Below are 23,175 nucleotides of genomic sequence, written 5' to 3' on the forward strand. Positions count from 1 at the left end.
TATTTGTATGAAATGGAACAAAGAGACCTCTTGCAATTGCTTTAAGTGGGGTGGGGAGGGGGCTGAGGGGGAGAGATGACGGAGGTGATGTAACTAATGTACAATATAAGCCTAATTGGAATTGTCAGTATGAATCCCTCCTTGTATAATCAATATATCCTAATAAAAATTATAATAAAAAAGAAAAGCTTCAGCTTATTGTTAGTCATTTGTCAGTTACAACAGGTAGGGTGGTATTTATGTCTTACCTGAATAATCCCATAATCTTTTCTAAACATTGATTTTGTTCATGTTTCTTTTGCAGGGAGTATTCTGGGGTCTAATGGTTGGTCTTGTGATAGGCCTGATTCGTCTGATCACAGAGTTTGCATATGGAACAGGAAGTTGCTTGGCTCCCAGTAATTGTCCACAGATTATCTGTGGAGTGCACTATATGGACTTTGGCATCATTCTCTTTTGTGTGACAGCTGTGGTCATCTTGGGAATTTCCTTCCTAACAAAACCAATTCCTGACGTGCATGTGAGTGACATGTAATGTCTATAAGCTCATATTAAAATAAGAGTTCTTTTCTTTATAAAGCTGCAACTAGTATATGAGTCTAAGATCAGTGAAATCATTGCATCACTAAAGCAACAAGCTTCCTAAGAGATTTCCGCCCAGACATCTACTCAACAATTTTGCACCCAGCATGTCAAAGTGCCTATGAGGAAAGTACAGGATTGGGAAATGGGCAAGAGTCTCAAAGAATTTCATGGTGCAGGTGTGAGGTAAATCTACAGCACACTGATAGGGAAACCAGGAAAAAAGTACTCAGTGTTGCCTGAGAGACAATGAAGCACAGCATAATAGAGCTCGTATCTTGCCTTGGCCTGTTGGGGGAAAGTCAAATTTCATATACAACATGAACAATGGCACAGATATTTTTTAAATGTACATGTAACAGGGAGAATTAAAGGAAAAATACAGGAATGGCATTCATTTTTACCTTTCAAATTGGCAAAAATATTTAATATGAAAAATGGGAAGTTTTCATTTGAACGTGAGAAAATGCACACAGCACAGAATTTTTGGTTTTTGTGTGTAAATTTTGTGATTTGTTTGAGGGCAAATGGGCAGAATTTATAAATTTAAAATTCTCAACGCTATACATCAACAATTCTATTTATAGTATCTTATGTAGAAATCTGTGTACATGCAGAAAAACATTTGTATAAGTTATTTTTTCTGTAAAAGCTTTCTAATGAAAAAAAAGACTAATCCAAATGTGAATGAGTACATGATAATGGAGCTCTATTATTCTTTTTAAATGTTCATGATTTAATTAAGTGGTAAAAAATACATAATAGTATTATAATGATCTATAAGATCATTTTTCGAATGAAACACATGAACTCATGTTTGTCTAAGCATAGAAAAAATCTTGCAGTATTCTTATCTGCAATTTTTGTCAGTAATATCTCTAGGATATTAAACTATCAGGGAGCCCAGAAAATATTCAAAATGCAAATACTATTTGTATATTAATATCACTTGACTTTATTGCTAAGTTGTATAGCTTTTATGTATTTTGTTATTATCCACATTACCTTTGAAGCAATACCTATATTCATATTTCCTTGTGGTACAACCAGTACATTCTGTGGAGGTATAGAACCTAAAGTTGAAAGTGGTTGAAATCACTTTACCAAACACATGTCATCAGAGTCCATCAATAAATACCTATATTTAGTATTAGAAGTTGACTGAAGAACATTAGAATATGTAACATAGTTTCCAAAGAAAATATGCAAATGTGAAACACTTACATGACAACAGAAATAAGACTAAATTACTGTTAATTTTTAAAAAGAAATTGTCTCAAGGGCCAGTGAGACCATTTGATTTATTTATATTTCAATATGCTTATTAACTTTCAAATCAGAGTGTAATATCAACCATTACTTCATAGACAGTAATAATAACTACTGTGGACCTCAACTTGCAGAGTAGGAATGAGATATCCCAGGATGACAGATGGGGGCAAGAATAATGAAACTAAGGCACATTGAGACAAGAATTCAAGGAGTTCAATGAAAAGAGTTTGGGCAAAGGAAGTTGATTTAATATGAGAAATGCTATGAATAAGAACTTATGAAGCTTTGATGAGAAATGTTAATGACAAGGTAAAAGCATATTGTTTGTATATCAAAGTTAGAAAGCCAATTACAAATTCTACTAAATTGGAACAAGATAACATGGGATAAATTAATTGTTCATGACTTTGAAAATATGATGGATTATATATTTATAAACCTATTGATACTTAGAATAATTCCCTTATAAGGACTCAACGCTGGCATTTATCCATTCTGTTTGATCACCTGATTTGGATCTGTTGCAAAATCAGTAGCATATATACTAAATCTTTCCAAATTTTTAAATCAACATACAGCCTAAGAATGGAAAGCTTACTTCTATTATATAAATCAATCAAATTCTACCAAACTTAGTTTAAAATAATAGTATAATTTGTGCTGTGTGCCAGTGGCTCACTCCAGAGACAGAGATCAGAAGGATTGTGGCTCCAGGTCAGCCCAGGTAAAACATTTGCAAAACCCTATTTCAAGAGGAAAAATTAGACATGATGGTGCACACCTGTCATCCCAGCTAAGGCAGCAAGTATACATAGATAGATCGCACTCCAGGCTGACCCAGGCAAAAATAAGTATCCTATCTCAAAAGTAACCAAAGCAAAAATGACTGGAAGCATTGTTCAAGTAGTATAGCACCTTCCTAGCACAAACAAAGCTCAGAATTGAAACCTCACTACTGCCAAAAAGATGAATAAATAAATAAATAAATAAATAAATAAAATTTTAAAATAATGGTGCATTTGCCAATGAGAATGGGTTTTTAAAAAAATTCCAATGTGTATTTATTGAAGGCATACATATTTATTAAAGACCTGCTTTGGTATATAGTAGTATTTTATAAAACCTATTTTATAGAATCTAACTTCCTAAAATACTACTGTGCTGATGATAGCTTTATTTCCATTGAGTTCTATCACACACTTTCCCCCAAATTCATTCTTTTCTCTAATGGCTTTTATAAGTCTCTTTTGTTTCTTTTTTCCCCTTGTATTTTATCATTTTTACATTTACTTATATGTGTATACATTGTTTGTGCCACCTCTCCTCTCATCTTCCCAACCCCTGCTTCCAGGCAGAACCTATTTTGCCCTCTTCTCTGATTTTATTGAAGAGAAAGCATAAGAGATAATAGGAAAGACATAGCATTTTTGCTAGTTTGGGATAAAGAGACAGCTATACATAGAGATTCCTAATGTTGCTTTCATGCATTTGTATATCGAAACCCACATTGGTTCATTCCTTCCAGACCTCTTCACTACTTCCTGATCCCCTTCTATAGTGGCCTCTGCTAATCTAAGATTAATTTATTCATCCCTCAATAGAGAGCACATCAAACACTTTCAAATTTTGGGTTTCCTACCTTTTCCTCTTTCTCCTGTGTATGTTCTTTCCTTAGTGTGTGACCCATGTCTATTGATATTACTGTATTTGTTTTGGGTCTATAATCTGCATATGAGGAGCAACATGTGATTTTTGCCCTTCTGAGCTTGGTTAAATTCACTTAAGATGATGTTCTCCAGTTGCATCCATTTACTTGCAAGTGACAAAATTTCATTCTTCATTGTGGCCAAATAAAATTCCATTGTGTATAAATACCACATGTTCTTTATCCATTCATCAGTATGGGGCATCTTGGCTGTTTTCAAAGCTTGGCTATTGTAAATAGTGCTGCAATAAACATGGGTGTGCATGTGCTTTTGTAATAACTTGAGTCGCATTCTTTCAGGTATATTCCTAAGAGTGACATTGGTGGATATATGGCAGATACATGTTTAGATTTTTAAGGAACCTCTATATTGTTTTCCATAGTGGTTTTACTAGCATACATTCCCACAAGCAGTGTATGAGGGTTCCTTTTTCTCTGCATCCTCAACAATATTTGTTGTTGTTGGTGTTCTTGAAAATAGCCATTTTAACAGGTATGAGGTGCAATCTTAGTGTGGTTTTGATTTGCGATTCCTTTTATGGCCAGGGATGATAAGAATTTTTCCTGAGCTTTTTGGCCATTTGGATTTCTTCCTTAGAAAAAGTTCTGTTTAGTTCAGTAGCCCACTTCTTTATTGGCTCATTGATTTGGGAGGAGTTTTGTTTTTTGAGTTCTCTGTATATTCTGGTTATAAGTCCTTTGATGTATAGCTAGCAAATATTTTCTCCCACTCTGTGGGTGGTCTCTCCAATTTAGAGATGATTTCTTTTGTTGTGCTGAAATTTTTCATTTCATATAATCCCATTTGTCCATACTTTCTTAGTTGCTGGGCTGATGGAGTGCTACTGAGGAAGTCTTGCCTATATCTATTGTTTCTGGCATTCCATGCTCTTTCATGTACTAAGTGTAAGGTTTCAGGTCTGATATTGAGGTTCTTAATCCACTTGGAGTTGATACTAGTACAGGGTGACAGGCACGGATGGATGTAATTTCAGTTTTCTGCAGGCAGATAGCCACCTTTCCCAGCACCAATTGTTGAAGAGGTTATATTTTATCCATCGTATGTTTTTGGTAACTCTGTCAAAAATAAGATGGGCATAGCTGTGTGGATTCATACCAAGGTTCTCTATTCTGTCCCACTGGTGTTTATATCTGTTTATGTGCAAATAGCATAATATTTTTATTGTTATGGTTTTGTAGTATAGTTTGAAGTCTGGTATTGTGATACCTCCAGCATTGCTCTTTTTGCTCAGCATTTCTTTGACTATTTGTGGTCTCTTGTGTGTCCAAATGAACTTTAGGATTGATTTTTCAATCTCTGTGGTGAAATGAATGTCATTGGAATTTTGATGGGTATTGCCTTGAACATGTAGATTGCTTTTGGTAGTATAGCCATTTTTACTATGTTGATTCTACTAATCCATGAGAATGGGAGATATTTCAATCTTCCGTAGTCTTCTTTTATCTCTTTCTCCTGTGGTTTGTAGTTCTCCTTGAAGAAGTCATTTATGTCCTTTGCAAGGTCTACTCCTAGGTATTTAATTTTTTAAGGTTATGTAAATGGAATTATTTTCCTATATTCTTTCTCAATTTGTCCATTGCTAGTGTATAGAAAGGCTACTAATTTAGTAAGTTGATTTTGTATCCTGCTACATTACTGAAGCTGTTCATGATGTCTAGAAGTTTTTGGGTGGATTTTTTTTGATTTTTGAAGTATAGTATCATGTCATCTGCAAATAGGGATATTTTGACTATTTATTTACCTATTTGTACTCCGTTTATTTCTTCTTCTTGCCTTATTGCTCTGGCTAAGAATTCCAGGACTATGTTGAATAGGAGTGGAGAGAGTGGGCACCCTTGTCTCTTTCCTGAGTTTAGGGGGAATGGTTTCAGTTTTTCGCCATTAAGTTCAATGTTGGCTATAGATTTTTTGTATATAGCCTTTACAGTATAGAGGTACATTCCTTCTATTCCTAGTTTTCTGAGATCTTTTTTTCATGAAGTGGTGTTGAATCGTATCAAAGGCTTTTTCTTCATCTATTGAGATGATCATGTGGTTTTCATCTTTGCTTCTATTAATGTGCTGTATTACATTTATTGATTTGTGCATGTTGCACCATCCCTGTATCCTTGGGACTAAACTGACTTGGTCATGGTGTATGATCTTTCTGATGTGTTGTTGGATTCAGTTTGCCATTATTTTATTGAGGATTTTTGCATCGATGTTCATTAAAGAGATTGAACTCTAATTCTCCTTTTTGGATGTATCCTTATCCAGTTTCAGGAGGAGTTCATAGAATGAATTGGGCAGTATTTCTTCTCTTTCTACTTCACAGAAAAGTTTAAGAAGTGTTGGTATTAGTTCTTCTTTGAAGGTCTAGTAGAATTCAGCTGAGAATTTGTCAGGTCCTGAAGTTTTCTTTCTTGGGAGATTCTTTATTGCTGCTTCAACTTCATTATGTTATAGATCTGTTTAGGTGGTTAGTATCTTCTTGGCTCAGTTTTGGATGGTCATAAGTACCTAGAAAACTATCTATTTCTTCAAGATCTTCCAATTTATTGGAACATAGTTTCTTGAAGTAGTCTCTGATGATTCTCTGAATTTCCATGGTGTTTGTTTTTATCTCCTGTTTTTCATTTCTGATTTTGCAAATTTGTGTCTTTTCCCTTTGCATTTTTGTCAGATTTGCCAGGGGCTTGTCAATCTTGTGTATTTTTTCAAAGAACCAGCTTCTTGCTTTGTATGTTTTTTGGGGGGGTCTCTATTTCATTAATTTTGGCTCTTATTTTTATGATTTCTCTCCTTCTGCTTGTTTTGGGTTTTGCTTTCTCTTGCTTTTCTAGGAGTTTGAGATGTAGCATTAGGTCATTTATTTGAGATCTTTCTGTCCCTGTAATATATGCAATCATGGCTATAAAGTTTCCTCATAGAACTCTCTTTGCTGTATCCCATAGGTTCTGTTCTGATGTGGTTCAATTTTCATTAGCTTGCAGGAAACTTTATTTCCCCTCTTATTTCTGTTATTACTCCCTGATCATTGATCAATATATTATTCCGCCTCCAATTATTTGCATGTTTTCTGATGTTGTTTTTGTTGTTGATTTCTTGCTTTAATGCATTGTGATTAGATAGAATGCAGGGGTGTTTTTCTATTTTCTTATATTTGCTGAGGCTTGCTTTGTGCCCTAAGGTATGATCTTTTTTGGAGAAGGTTCTGTGGGCTGCTGAGAAGAATGTATATTGTGCAGCTGTTGGATGAAATATTCTGAAGACATCAGTTAGGTCCATTTGATTTATGGTGTGATTTAGTTCTAGGAGGTCCTTTGTTGATTTTTTGTTTGGATGACTTATCTGTGGGGATAGAGGATTATTAAAGTCTCCCTGTACCACTGTGTTGGGAGTCTATATGTGCTTTTAAGTCCTTTAGTATATGTTTGATGAAATTGGCTGCACTGACATTGGGTGGATATAGGTTGCTAATTGTTATTTCCTATTGATGTGTTGTACCTTTTGTTAGGATGGAGTGTCCTTCTTTATCTCATTTGACCAATGTAAGCTTGAAGTCTACTTTGTCTAATCTAAGCATTGCTACTACTGCCTGTTTTTTGGGGCCATTGGCTTGGTAAATTTTCATCCAGCCTTTCACCCTAAGCTAGTGTTTATTTCTGTCAATAAGACAGATCTCTTTCAAAAAAACATATTGTTGGATCTTCCTTTTTAATCCAGTTTGCCAAACAATGTCTTTTGATGGGAGAGTTGAGTCCATTAACATTCAGTGTTAATATTGATAGGTATGTGGTGATTCCTGCCATTTAGTTGTGTTTCTTTTTTAAGGGTTTGATTGTGTGCAGTCAAATCATTGCTACCTTTGATTGCTTGTCTTTTCTTCTCCTATGGTTTGTTACTTCCTGTCCTCTTGTGGTTTTGTTTGTTTTCATTTTTTGTGCACAAAATTCCTTATAGAATCTTCTGTAGAGGTGGTTTGGTGGTCATATATTGTTTTAGTTTCTGTTTATCATGAAAGATTTTTATTGCTCTGTCAATTTTGAATGATAATTTTGCTGCATAGAATATCCTAGAGATGAAGGTATTTTCATTCAGTGCATAAAATATCTCAACCCATGCCCTTCTTGCTTTTAAGGTTTCTATTGATAAATCTGCTATGATTTTGATGGGTTTACCTTTATATGTTATTTGTTTTTTCTCTCTTACACCCTTCAATATGTTTTCCCTCTTCTCTAAGCTTGTTTTAATGATAACATGCTGTAGGGAAGTTCTATTTTGGTCAAGTCTGTTTGGTGTCCTTGCAGCTTCCTTTACCTGAATGTGCAAAACTTTCTCAAGATTTTGGAAATTATCTATTATGTTATTGAATATTTTATGTATACTTGTGGTTTGCACCTCTTCTCCTTCTTCAATGCCCATTATTCTCAGGCTTGGTCTTTTGATAGAGTCACTGACTTTTTTCATACTCCTTTCATAGCTCTTGAGTTGTTTGACTAAGGTTTCTTCTTTTTTCTTTAATTTCTATTTTATCTTCAAGCTCTGAGATTCTGTCTTCAAGTTGTTCTAATCTTCTGGAGTGGCTTTCCATTGTGTTTTTTATTTGACTATAGGGAAATTTTATTGCCAGGATTTCTGTTTGATTCTTTTTTCTGAGGTTTTTCAAATCTGTGTTCAACTCTTCTTTTATAATTTGTGTGGTCCTGTTTAATTCATGTATCTCTCTTTTTTACAGTGTCCTTTGTTTCACTTTTATTGAAGTCCTCTGTAAGTTCCTTTATTTGTTTCAGTGTCATCTCATGTTCTTTGTTTTTGGTGCCTTGAAATTTCTTAAGTGCATCTTGTATATTCTGGTTAAGCATGTCTAATATCTTCTCCATGAATTTCTCAGAGATTTCTTCTCAGATTTCTTTTTTGAGGGTTTTTTGTTGTCATTGCTGAGTTCCTCTGTTACATTTATCATTGTTTTGTTGAGGTCATGGACTGGGTATCCATTTTCTTCATTTCCCACTGAATTCTGTATTGAGCTGTTGTTTTGAAGAGAGTGGGTTCCATCCCTTCCCTTTCTTCCCATCACTACACCTGGGGGTGTGCCACTGTATTTTTGGTAGGCTAGTTCATGGATTTGATTGCCTGATTTTTCTCCTGATTTAATTTTTGTGTTGATGTGTATGTGACCCTTGTCTGGAGATGTAATTTAGCATTACCACATTCATAGGGTCAATGCCTTTGCTGTTGTATGGCTTGTCAGTGAGAGCTTGCCACTGAGAGCTCAGTTTCTTCTCATACCTCTGACTATTCAGGAGTGAGAGATAGGCTCACTGCCCATCCCCCATTCTCCAGGGTGGGTTCATTGTTTCACACCCCCCATGTCAGTGTTTGATTACAGTTCGGTGTTTATGGCTTTCAGTTTTGCTGTGGGGGGTGTTCAGTCCACCCAGGGCCTGTGCTGGATTATTTTCCCAGGGTGGGGGGTGAGTAAGGAAGCCATGCATGGTGCATAATGTTCACCTGTATCTTCTGCAGTTTCACAGAGGGAGTTTTGGAGCCAGATGTAGGGGAGAAATGGCATCATTTGGCACAGTGTAGGGAAGCTTTCCATTGGCTAGGGGTTCAGGATATTGCACAATTTGATTCTGATTGATGCTTTGTCTTCTGCTTGTTGGGAGAATAAAGAAAAGAAAAAATAAGAATAGAAAAGAGAAGTGGCCAGGGGCTTTTTTCCCCAGGGCTGGAGCTGGACATGCCTTGCTGGCTGTTGTGTATGGGATTTTCATGGCTATTAGGTGCAATTAAAGGCTTATATAAGGGTCAGTCTTTGAATTTTAACTGCACCTAACATAGTGGTGGTTATTACTTTGGCTAGGAGCAATCAGAATTACCCAAATGTTGCTCCAGCATCTCAAGGATGTTTCTGAAGTCATGGAGCTTAGGAGATCTGATTCCCTACCTTAGCTGCCATTTTCTTTCTCAAGGCTTTAATTGTGATTGAACACAAGAATAGATACTATCTAAATACGATGGGCCCAGAAATAGAATTAAAGAAAACATTTTAAGTTATGAAACTCAATATTAGACCAAATGAAAGTAATCATAATTTAGCTATTTGCAGCTGAATGATAGGAGAATGAGAGAGTCTAGGTTATAGTACAGATAAGACAAATCTTTGATTTTTCTGAAATCACAAATCCAGAAGTAGGAGTTCCAAGAATATTTCTTAATATTTTAATGACTATTAGAAGGATGAAAAACAGAAATAATTCAAAATGGTTGGGTGTTTTGGTCATACCCTAATTATGACCTATCCTCTCCAGTTTGTGCACATTAAACACACTAAATATCTCACTATTCCTCTTCCAGGTAAGATTCATATTTTTTATGACTGTCTATAAAATAATTGTTGATATTTATCTGTTTACTTTGAAAGTTAAAACCACATCATATGTTGCAAGATAGACTACTTAAACAGCCTCATGGTACATTAGACCATTTCTTTTTTAAGGAAATTAACAATAAATTATTGTTATTTCTATTGCAATGTAAGAGTTTAACTTTTATATACTTTCCTTGGAAACTATGATGTATTTTGTTGTGTTCCCCCATTAAACTCACAATATTCAGTGTGAATACTTAATGATGATATTCATACAGCAAATGAAGATACCATTGGATCATTGTAACTATCTTCTCATCACTAATGAACTCATGTGTCATCTCTGTTAAGCTTTATCGCCTGTGCTGGGCTCTTTGGAACAGTACAGAGGAACGAATCGACTTAGATGCAGAAGACAAAGGGCAAGAAGAAGTTGAGAATGCTGTTGAAGATGGTAATGTCTGGCTTACTTTTGATTTCCTATGGTGTGGCTCTGTTTCTTTGTTAGCAGATATTAGTTGTGAAGGAGAGTTTTATTATGATATTTACATATGTGCTTACAATGTATCTTAATTAGATTTAACTCCCCCTCCATCATTTTCCATCACCCATCCAAGAACAATTACAACAGGTTTAATTGTTCTATTTTCATACATGTGTACAAATGCATGGATTTGTTTTAGTGGTTAGGTTTTTATTCCACTGAATTCAGTTTCTGAAAAAGCTGTTACACGTGTGTCAAATTAAACATTAAAATTGTATACATTCAACAACTGAGACAATGGTTTACTACACATTAAATACATTTATTCTTCTGCCTATCCGTTCACCCATCCATGAGACTGTATGCCACCTGCTGAAATGACAATCAGTTACAAACTCTCATGTTCCTAGTCATATATTGAACTCAATGAATCAATCTTGATTGATTATGCTGAAACATCTAACTCCACCTCCTCTCCAATCTTATTTCTCACTATTCTCTCCCATACATCCATTCCAGGTAAGCAGATTTACACCAATCTCCTTAGAATATTTGTACTTCCTGTCCAAGATAAAGAAAGATACCCACTCTTAAAAACTAAATGGGTTCAATCACACTTCATCACGAAACTATCCTTAGGATATTTTCAGTATAGCTTTCATTATCTAACATTTCAGGATAGCTTTCATTATCTAACATTTTTGGAACCTGTGATGAGCTGTAGCATCTCTTGATACATTGTTTTTAACTTCTTAGTTTGATTTGGTTAGTTCATTCATATTGAGGAAAGCATCAAAGGTCAATGTCTTCTACTTCTTGGGTCGTTCATATCAGAGCTGCTGTATAAGACTAGCCTATGATTTTCCTTTATTGTACTTTGTTTTAGTGTTAAGATTTGGGATTTGTTCTCAAAGAATACATCAGCAAGTATCACTTGTACATGTTTTCATTTTATGCAAATATATTAATAATATTGAAATATAGCTCTGAAATTTTAGTATTTTGCCAGTAATATTCAGATATTTTATGAATGCGTGTGTGTAAGAGAGAGAAAGACAGACAGACAGATGGACAGACTGACAGAGACACAGAAAAAGACAGACAGAGAGACTAAGAGGGGACATGGGAGGCATAGAGAGACACAGACCAAAAGAGACAATGAGAGAGAAGCTTCTTAAATGCTGATCAGATTTATATAATGGCAACAGAGGTATTAAGAGTGTCCATAGATGAATGAATCACTTCCAAAAAGTCCTATATTTATAGAATTGTGTTCATTCAGTACACATTTTCATTATTTTTGCCTAAAATAGTTCTATTTGTTTTCTTTTCTGCTACCTCTATACTTATGTCTCCTTTGTATCGCTAATGTACTTTTTCCTGATTTCATTTTCTTCACACACCATTTTTTGTTTGGTTTTGGCTGGCACTGGCTTTGAACTCAGGCTCTCACATTTACTAGGCAGGCACTCAACTGCTTGAGCCACTCCAACAGCCCTCCTGATTTCTCCTTTTTTTGACTGAAGACTAGACTGCTGTGTTCTTATCAGAGAACTAACTTTTAGCTTTCTTTCTCTCTATCATTATCCATCTTTTTGATTTCAGTACTTTTGTTCTTATTTGTACCTTCCATTTATGTTGTTTATCCTATTGGATATAGTTTCTAATTTAGGTTGGATATTATTTCACAAATTTTCAATCTCTTAATTTCAGCTTCTTTTAAAAGCAAAGCTCTTAAGCATTTCCTTTAAAGGAAAACCTGTGTTTATCTCACATATTTATTTCCTATAATTGTGTTATCAATTATTGCTAAGTATCATCTTACTGTCATTACAGTTTTTCATAAACATTTGACTATAGAAGTATGTTTTAAATTTTCCAATTGTGCAACAAAAATCTTCATACATATTGTTCTTTATCTGTGTATCAATATACCATTGAAAGAAGTTTGCTGGGTTGAAGAGTTAATGCCTGTGCAGTTTTGTTTTATTCCTAAATTTTCTTCCATAGGAGTTAAATCATACTTACCTATCAATGATATGTGACAGTTCCTATTCCATGCAGATTCATTATCAACATAATGTGAAAGCCTCAAATTTTCCCACTGATAGAAGACAACTTGTATTTCACTGTAATTTTAACTTAAATTTTTCCTTTTGAGTGATCTTAAGAAATATCTGTCTTATTTTTTCAACTGCTTCATCTGTCTAGTATATTTATGAGGGGTTATTGATGATGTTCTCTTCTCTACCTTTAGAAACCCATTATTTACTAAGGCTATTAAATGCTTTGTAAAATAATATGTCAATATTTCCTCCAGTTTTTCACAAGTTTTTACTTTGTTGATTGTATTTTTTAACCATGAAAAACTTTTTTTATATAACCAAATTTGATCTTACTTCTCATCTGTTCTTCTGACACTTCTGAGTGATTGTTCTTATCCCTCATAGTCAACAGCACAAAATTGAAAAGGAGTTCTATTTCCCATTTTTTCTGAAGATTTATTCATCTTTTTTGTTTCAGATCAGCCAGAAGAATCCCATGGATGTTTCAGGAAGGCTTATGACATATTCTGTGGTTTGCAAAACACAGCACCTAAGCTGACCAAAGAAGAGGAAGAAGCCCTGAAGAAGAAACTCACAGACACGTCTGAGAAGCCTTTTTGGAGGACTGTAATGAACATCAATGCCATCATCCTTCTGGCTGTGGCAGTATTTGCTTATACCTACTTTGCCTGAATTCTATCTGAGCCACTATAATATTGGTTAGGAAAAGGAGAATTTTATTGACTTTCATTTTACAGTTTATTGTGTTGAAGAAGGGGGATGACCAATTGGAAATTGCATCTAGTTAGATAAAATTTATTATCTATCATTCCTTTGTGTTAATTAGGTCAAAATACTTTTTCCATCTCTATTGATATATAAATGAAAAATAAATATTGTGTATGTCTAAGTTATAAAACAAAATTGATATATGTACTCGTTTTGAAATGATTACCATGATGAAATTAATCAGTCCATCTACCATCACCTATGATTAACCTTTCTGTGTTTGAGGTGACATACTTAAGATCTACTCATTTAGCAAACTTTAATTTGCTAAACACACGAGAAGTATGTTTATGTATAGTCATCATTATGTACATTCAACATGTATCTGGAAGTTTGTGCCCTTTGATTGACATCTCTCTGTTTCAAGAGTTGGCTTCTCATATAGACTTGGACTCTCAATACCCTTTGAATATTGTACCAATGAATTAGTGTCACATGTCTGCACAAATAAGTCTGGAATCTTGCTCAATGCACACGATCTAGAGCAATTTCTCCTTCTTACTATTTGTTTGTTAGGGACAAGCTTCCTTTATGCATCTGCATTTATAACTATGTGTAATGCCTTTGTATTTCTGTCTTTTGTGTGCTCCAATGGAGAAAAGGAGCATAAATGTAACAATAGTAAAGTCTTGATCTTGTCATAAATGGAAATCTGCACCAAACCTTTTTTTTTACAAGTGAACAAATTCAGTCCTAGAGAGGCTATATGTAGAAGATAGACCCAATACAAATACAAGCAATATTATGAAAAACAGGACAAACTAAAGGCAACTTACTAATGAGGGGGGGTAAAAGGAAGTTATGAAATTGCATATGTACTTTCTATACAAGAATGAGTATGGAATTTTAAAACCTGTTGAAATCACCATGAAAGGGGGACTAAGGTAGAAAGGGAAAATGAGGAAATTAAACAACTTGGGTTATAGTACATATATACATGGAAATGTCTCAAGAAAACTCACTGTATACCTATCTTAAACAAACAAAAATGTCATTTGTTTCACAAAATCGGAGAGCAGGAGGGCAGAACATGTCCTGTCTGGGGATTGGTACCAGTGGGAGAGGGGAAGATGTGGGGAAAGGGTGTAGGAGGGTGAATATGGTACAAACACTGTGTACACATATATGTAAATGGAAAAATGAGAGCTTTTGAAAGTATTCCTGGAATGGGGGAAGGGCTTAAAAGAGAATTATGGAGGGGGTGAATCATATATGACATATTTGACATATTGTCTGAACTTCTGTAAATGCCACAATGTACCCCCAGCACAACAATAAAAAAATAAAAAGTGAAGATTTATTCAAAATTATTATCAAGTTGATCATGGAGACTATTTTTAAAAATTTTTGTACTATTTTTATTTTTACTCTTTTCTTATTCATGTGCCTACATATTTTATGTTTTTATGTAAAATATAATACATTATTTAATTACTACCTTTGCTAACATTTAATTATAATTATTATAATAAAATCACTAGATTATCATGGAACTTTAAATATTTCACTGATTTCTTGGATATATATTTTATTTCCATTTTCTTTCTCTATTATAGATGCTGCTGTATCTCATATGGTGTAAATTATTTCCTTAGATAATATCATCAAAAGCAGATCTAATGAAGTGAGTTATGAACAGCTCTATGTGATACAATTTTTTTATCTGTATGAAAATAATGAATGTTGACTCCTGCTCACAGTAAATGCCAAGGGTAATTTGATTTGAATCACAGAACTAGATACAAAACCTAAATCCACAAAGATTCTGAAAACAATATTTAAAAAAAATTATATCTTTAGAATAGACAATTCCTTCACAGAGAGGACACAAAAACTAATCATAAGAGGAAACATCAGTAAATTACATTACTTCAAAACTGAGAACTGCCAGTAAAAGTCTCCTTGATAGAAATGACTTTCAAGTCACAAAATGGCAGAAAATAGTTGGCAGCATACTCATTTGACAAAACTTGAATCCCAAAAATATAAAGAACTTCCGCAACCTCACAGTAAAAAGACCAACAAACCAATGTTGAAAATGGGCAAAAAGAGACACCGCTCAAAATATATAAGACAGTCAAATACTACATGAAAAATGACAACCATCTCTATCATTCAGTAGAATTCAAATGTCGCTCCACACCCTGTTAAATAACTATGTTAAGTACTACAGCAAAAATAACCATTTCAAGAATGAGCACCAACTAGAACACAAACTGCTGCATAAAGAGTAAGGTGGCACAGCAACTTTGGAAAACTCCTTGACAGCTCTTTGTATTGTTAACTGTAACCTACAGCATGGCCTTCAAATGCTGCTCTGCACTCCTGAGTACCTTGAGACTGCAGATAATGAGAGGTTACCTTTCAAGGACCCATCTCTAGAAGAGATCTTCCCAGGTTCAGCACATGGAGTCTGAATATGAGTTCAGGCATTTGCCACAGATCCTTACTCACAATTAATGCAGAATGAGTGGGAATGAATTCTATCACTCAGCTTCCTCCTGAGGAGAGAAAGAACAAGGACCTGAGAAACACCTGTGACCACTGGCTAGGCTGACTGGTATGGTCCATATCCTATATGAGTACCATAGAAAAGAAGGGTAGAGGTGATTATCTTATCCAATCCACACAAAGAGTCAAGGAAAAATAAAGAAATAAGAAAATGAGTTGTAAATAAAATAAAAATCCACAAGCTGGATTTAAAAGGAAGACACGATGATTTCTTGTTTACAAGAAATCCATCTTTAAGATGTTACCTCACCACAGCTCTCAAAGAGAACTGCAGAACAAGTTCTGAAAGTGCTTGGATTGTCCTGGACACACAAAGATTCACAGACATTGAATCTCTGACTATAGCCTGTGAATTAGCTGCTGACCCCCAGTACCACTGAAAGGACTACAACCCATTCAGCTATATTGAGAGAAACCTGCAAAATAAAGCTGCTGGGCCCTGGCAAGCAGAAGTGGAGACACACCTTGCCAGGGACCCTTAAACAAAGACCCTCCCTAGATCACACTTGACCTTCCCTGGAGTCCATTTGATCTTCCCTGGAGCCCATGCACCCACCAGTGGCAGCAGTGAAGGCCGGCAAGGAACAGGTACCACCAAGGAAAATATCCTGGGATATGGCAGCAGCACTCAGAGGTCCCTGGGAGCATAGTATACTGTGGCATAAGAACTTGCTGAGCAGGCATCAGAGAAAATAGGCCAAGGGATGAGTCTGCTAGTCCATGTGCACTCAGGAACCCCCTTTCCTATCCTAAGTATTTCATTTCAAACATGCCTTTCACCACCATACCAATTCTTGTCCTGTGTTTTGGACCCCTGGTAGACAGCACAGAGAGCCTGTCTCTCTAATCCCCGTCTTTGTTTGATCTTTCCCAGCAGGGATCCTACATTTGTATGAATCCCAGTAGGGTATGCCTCTGCAGTACATCAACCTAACCATCGGTGGCAATGGCACTGATGATGCTATGGATACCAGACCTTCTTCTAAGGCCATTCTCTTCCTCTCTCCAAAGACAACCACATCCCATTTGATGTGGCCCCTCCTGGTTCTGGGTACCTGCCCCCTAGTGACAGCAGTGCCTCAGCCCATCTATCCACAAGTTAGTTTATATAATATGTCAAATTTTCTCTGGCTTCTTTTGCAAGGCATCGTACTTTTAAGTGTAACCCATATTTTTATGTACATCTATAGTGTCTTCCTTTTTGCTGAGTAATATTCCTTTGTATAGGTGTACCACCATTTTGCATTCACATGTGGATGGGTGCTTTCACATAGTTTTCAGTTATTAGAAATGAAGTTGGTGTTTACATTTTTTTTAATGAAAGCATTAGAAAAGTTTATAAGGAAAAGAATATACTTTCAATAGTGTGAGAGCTAGTTGCCTCTAGAGTGAACATGAAAGGAATTAATGTGCATATTCTTGTGAAAGACTTTTATGACCATTCATACGTGTTTAACTTTTAAATCAACAGGCTCTTTTCTGAATTGACGTACCACTAGCAGTGCAGAAGCGTTTTAGTTCCTGCACTTTTCTCAGAAACACTTATTGTTGACATACTTTTAATTTTACACCTTCAACAGTTAAGTAGTGAATCCTCTTGAGGCTGGAATTTTCATGTAGGTGAGGATTAATGATAAGCCAATTTTCACGTGCTCATTTTGTGTCTCTGTGATTATCACTGATATCACATTTAAATTGCTTTGTTCATGATTTAAATTTTCATTACTACTATAAATTAGGTGTACAGAGGTTTCATTGTGATATTTCCATATACATGTGCAATATATTTTACTGTTAACTCCCTGTTTATTCCCCCTTTTAAACAATACTTAGCCATATCTTTAGTTTTTACAAATTTTCCAATTTATGGATTTAGATTTCTTACAGTGTATAGATAGTTTATTCAGGTATGTGATTTGCAAACATTTTCTTCCATTGTGCCTTATCCTATCCCTTCCTATCCACTTCTCATCTCCAGGGTATCACTATGTAGTCAAGTCTAGCCTCATGCCTCAAATGTTTTTCAAACAAAAATGTTTCATATCTGATGAAATCTATGAATTAATATTCCCGTACAATTTGTTCTTGATGTTGTCCCTACCAAATCTTTCCCTAACCAAGAGCGTAATGTGTGCAGGCTGACCTGGAACTCACTATGTTGCCCATGGATGCCTTGAACATTCCATTCTCCTGCTTCCATCTGCCTTGTTATTGGTAATATATGTGCTACAACCACAGCTGGACCACAAATTATTATTGATGGACATTGGAATTAATGTGTAGGCATCATGAGATCATTATGCATACATATGTCTTAGACATACTTAGTATATTTTCTGAATGAGTGAACTCTTCACGGCGTCTTTGAACAGAAAACTTCGAATGCAAGTTATCAGCAATAGACTGATGTGACACAGTGAATCAAGTTATAAATTAACAAAGGGAAAGTGTTGAAAATGTTACAGATTTTAAAAATGAAGATATTACAATATATAACTAATTTGTGAAAAAGAGAATTTACAAGCTGGGAACCTGCGATTGAAGACTGTAATCCTAGCTATCTGGGAGGCCTAGACGTGGAGCATCATGGTTGGAGGCCCGTTGGAGCACATGGTTCATGTTACCCCATCTCAACCAATAGCTGTGCACAGAGATGCACAACAGTCACCCCAGCTTGTGCAGTGGGCTCGAACTGGAAGATTGTGATTCCAAGGAAGTCTGGTAGAAAAAAGTTAGTAAGACAACCAACTCAATGGAAAAAAGAGTACGGGCATGGTGGCAAACACCTATCATCCCAGCAATTGCAGAAAGCATAAAATAGGAAGAACACAGGCTTTTCAAGGCAAAAAGCAGTAATTTGTTTCCAAAATAACCAGAGAAAAAGGACTGGAGACATGAAACAAATGGAAGAGAACCTTCCCAGCATTTGAACATGAATTCAAACTCAGTATCAAACAAAACCCACCAAAAAACAGTACTTGTTTTAATGTTGATTCTCTCGTTAGACTAAATAATTTTGACAGATTAGGAGACCTTAATTTAGATATTCAAAGGCTCAGTGTCCATTTATTTTCTGTTCCTCACCTATTCCTTGCACTTCCAACTCTATGTCCACATCCATTAATGCTTCTGAAAAGTTTGTGAGCAGTCCATGACTGTAATGACTATCACCCTGTGTCCTCCTAGTTTCCTCTGAGGAATTGTTGGAATCACACTATGGGGACAGGATGGATGAGAGCCCAGTGAATGGCCTGGTGAGTTGCTTGTGTTTGTCTGATTCATAAAATGTTGTCCTGGTCCTCTCTTCTTTAATTGAATTAAAACACTAAAATCTGAATTCTTTTTTAGCATATATTAATTGTATAAGGGGTTTTGTTATGACATGTACATGTTGGTTAAATGTGTCTTTATTAGATTATCTCCTTTCATTATTCTCATTTTCCCCTCCCCTCTTCTTAGCACAATTTCAACAGATTTCATCATTCACTTTTCATTCATGTATACAAATACATTGGCCATATTCACCCTCCTTCACACTCTCAGCTTAAAATCCCCCACAGCAAATGTTATCCTCCCCTGGACAGGATGTGTTTTTCCTTTCTGCCCTACATTTTGTAAAGTGTATATTAATTAAGAGGGTTTCATCATTGTAATTCCCACACACGTATGGGAACACGTATGTTCATTTTACATATGAACAGTATGTATAATTTCCTGGATTGGACACCACAGGCTGGGTAAATTTGAGAATAGTTCTTCAGGCATTTCTATGTTATTTCCCAGCACCCCGGAGAATTGAGGGAGACACATAACTTGGGTCTACTTCAGATTCCACACCTCACCCAAAGCTGATGTCTTGAATTTCCTTCCATTTGTGAGGTCTGTATTCAGTTGCACGGCCAAACAGGAAGGATTGAGCATGCATGGGCAGAGGTTGGTGGGCTCACTGTATGCTGGCCCTGTCTTTCCTTCCCAGTGCTTTCTTTGTGTAGAATTGCCCAGGCCTATGATGGAGTTTCTAGGCAACAGAACTAGGATGACAGCACAAGACACATGGTGCTGTTGTGCTCCCTCAGTTCCTGCAGGTGCCTGTCTGTTCCCAGTCCTCAAGACTTTCTGGTGACCTTTGTTCCTGTCCAGTTTTGTGCAAACCCTAGAAGCACCCATTTACATATGTGGCTCCAATTCCTTGATGTACTTGCAGAAAAAGAGGACTTGGACAAGTCATCCTTCTTTTAAACTTGTATACATGTATAATGGTCCAGTAAATGCAAGAAGTTGGTATGGGAATTAAATATATCCCAATTTCCTGAGGTAAAATAAAGCCTAAAATAGACACACTTGGTATGTGGAATCAGCTGTCACTATACATTGAAGGATCCATCACAGCCTTAGGCTCAAACCACCTGCCTCTAAACTAACTGGAAAGGTATCCAATGACTTCTTGAAATGGAAACTATTTTTAATGTTTCCTTCCAGGTTTTTATATTGGAGAATAACATAGGTAGAATTTAACAAGGACAGAGGGAATTTGCATTACTCAGGAGAAACAAAGCAGGCAGTGAAGAAAGGGTAGAGAAGAAAGTCAGTGTCATGACCAGAGAGTCACAGAAACAGTTACTGCCTCTTGGAGGAAGAAAATGAACCAGCCATACCTTTCTGCTCCCTGTGGTGCAATGAGAAAGTAAGAATGCAGGGTGGAGACCAAGGGCCACCTGCCTTATTGTGAGAGGGAAACATTTCAAGCCTTGAGAAAAGAATATAAGATTAAGGCCCAAAAGGGTGTGGCAATGGGCTGACACAGAACCAGCAGCCCCAGCAGTGGCCTGAGTTCTCACCTGAACTCTAAATTTCTCTTTTCCTTTCCTATATCCACAGGAGCATTGTTACTATTCTTGGCCATTCAGAAGATTACATCTCAGAGAGCAAAACAGAAGTGACCACACCCTACATGTAAGTCAGTCCTTTCCTGTTTTCCACTTTTGATGATTCTCATCCTGAAGGACCAGATATCATCTAGGCATTTGATACACAGTTTCATTTCCATTTATTGATGAGATGTGTTATGATAAATGCAGCCCAGGTGATTTCCTTATGTGAAACATCATAGAGTGCCCATAAGGAAATGGCATTGGTTAAGATCTGATGCCACACAAATTTATGTGTCACCATTTTCTATGTGGTTTATGGTCATGGAGGCAGTAGGGCTAGGTTAGAAGAGCTTAGTCATATCCTGCTATTGAGGACCCCAGAGAGGATATGATTATGGCTGTAACCCCCACTCACAGAAACATTCTTATGTGTATGTAGCAGATTCATGATTGAAATCCTGCCTATTATAGAAGTAGAAATAGGATTACAGTTGTTATCAGTTTAGGCAAAATTTATTGAGAACCCACATCAAAGAAAACTGGATATGGTGGCATGCACCTGTCATCCCTGCTTGGCAAGAAGAATAAATAGGTAGATTCTGGTCAAAACCAGCCCTTGTATAAATGTGAGACCCTATTCTTAAAAGAACTAAAGCAGAATGAGTGGGATTTTAGACGAAGCAAGATGTGCAGTGACAGTTTTGCAACAGCAAGGCCCTGAGATAAACTGATTGCATCCCCCACCAAAACAAAAGGATTCATGCTTTGGGGACTCTGGACATGCACAGTGTTAGCAATTCTTGTACATGTCACAAACTTCCCTGCTTCTAGAGTCTACTGGGAGCTGTGAAAACTTCAATGGCTTGAGGGAGAAGAAGAGCAATATAGGTGTGGTGGGAGTGGATGGAGGCCAAGGAAAATAAGGAAACAATTTTCCATAGCCTATGTGACTTTCTTTTGGCACATCAAAGAATCCAGCAAAACCAATGATGGCTCACATTGGTGACTAATGTGTAAGCATGGAAGTGGAGATAAGAGGATAAGTAAAAATCTGCATGCATTGAAGAACACCCCAGGAGCATGATCTAGGAACAGATCCCCATTCTACAGCCTTTGCTGTTCCCAATAGTCTAAGTGTCCTAAGCTGGTTCAATTAGAAGTAGAGACTGTATGGAGTGGAAGGCCCACCATGAACATGATTTCAGATGAGGATTCAAATTGTGTGTGCCCTTTTCAGAGATGACTTCTGTGTTCAGCTTCTCACACTGCAATAATTGCTTTGCTTCTGCAACCACCTACATTCAATAGGGAGCCTTCCATTCTTTGGGCCTCCAAGCCTCTTTGCAGCCCTCTATTGGTCTGGATGTACTTCAGGGCGACTTTTCTCTAGCCAAGATTTGGAGGCTTTTGTAGATAGCTCTTTTTTATGGGTATGGTTTAATTTTGTTCGTAAATCAAACTCGAACAAAACACACCTTAAGGCAATGCCATCCTCATGGAGCTGTGTTAAAGGAGCTCAAATTGCAACTTTCTTACATTCCTTTCATTCATTACCTGATGTTATATTTCGCAGACATAAATGTAAATAATTTCATTATCCTTAAAAAACATTGTCCTCTGTAACCCTTTTCATGCTTGATTCTTCTAAAGAAACAAAGTACATATTAAACCAAAGAAAAAGTGTTTTTTTAAATTAAAGACACATAGAGAATACAGAGGGAGTGTTAGAAAGAAACAGTAATACAGTTTGAGGAGAAACAGTGAAGGGCTCCAGGAAGCAGTCCCTATTTAAATGCTGTTTCCTGATGTGTCCTACAGAGAGGAGGGATGGAGGACAGTTCATGGCTACAGACTACTCATCATTTGTCCTGCTGCTCAGAATGCCTAATGTATGGGAAAAGACTTTTCATTCCAGGGCTAGAGAAACCCCCATTGATCTGCCTCAGGTCAACTGACAGGTGTGCAGCCCCTGAAGTCTGCCCACATGAATGGCTAGTGTTTCTCTCCTCGAGGACATTTACCAACTCTCTGGCACCAGACAGTACCCTTAGCAAATGGAAGAAGGTTGTCCTAAGGCCCCTCAAATGAGCCTTGGAGAGGCCTAAGATCACTGTCTAGGATCTGACTTACTTTGTGGGTTCTTCTTATCCTCCCAGTGAACACTCCTTCCTTATGTCTGCATATCCATATAACATTCCTACACAGTCATCTGTGGAAACAGTGCTCTGGACACCTGGGGCTCAGAAGATATGGGGCTTCCTGACTAATGGAAAGCTCAACCAAGACTTGCTCTCAGTGGACAGTAGTCATCTGGATAGACACTGTCAAATGCATTTTACTTGGAGGTAGTTTAGATTGTACATGGTAAGGAGTATTTTAATTATACAAAATAGCATATGTTGGATGCTATTGTATTAAATAATTCACTTATGGCCTCTAATGCCTTCATGATGCTTAACTGTACAGGTCAGGGGTTACTTTAATTCTATACATTAATGATAATTTCTACATTTCATGCTGCATGTTACTGAAATAAATA

The 23,175-nt window shown here is 36.4% G+C and overlaps 1 pseudogene; it reads left to right on the forward strand.

The window, feature by feature from the left end:
• LOC109675042 (solute carrier family 5 member 4-like) overlaps nucleotides 1-13,158 on the forward strand; it is a 79,005-nt pseudogene extending 65,847 nt beyond the window's left edge.
• Nucleotides 13,159-23,175: the final 10,017 nt, after the last annotated feature.

This window comes from Castor canadensis, chromosome 18 (assembly GCF_047511655.1).
Source record: "Castor canadensis chromosome 18, mCasCan1.hap1v2, whole genome shotgun sequence".
NCBI classification, from domain to species: domain Eukaryota; kingdom Metazoa; phylum Chordata; class Mammalia; order Rodentia; family Castoridae; genus Castor; species Castor canadensis.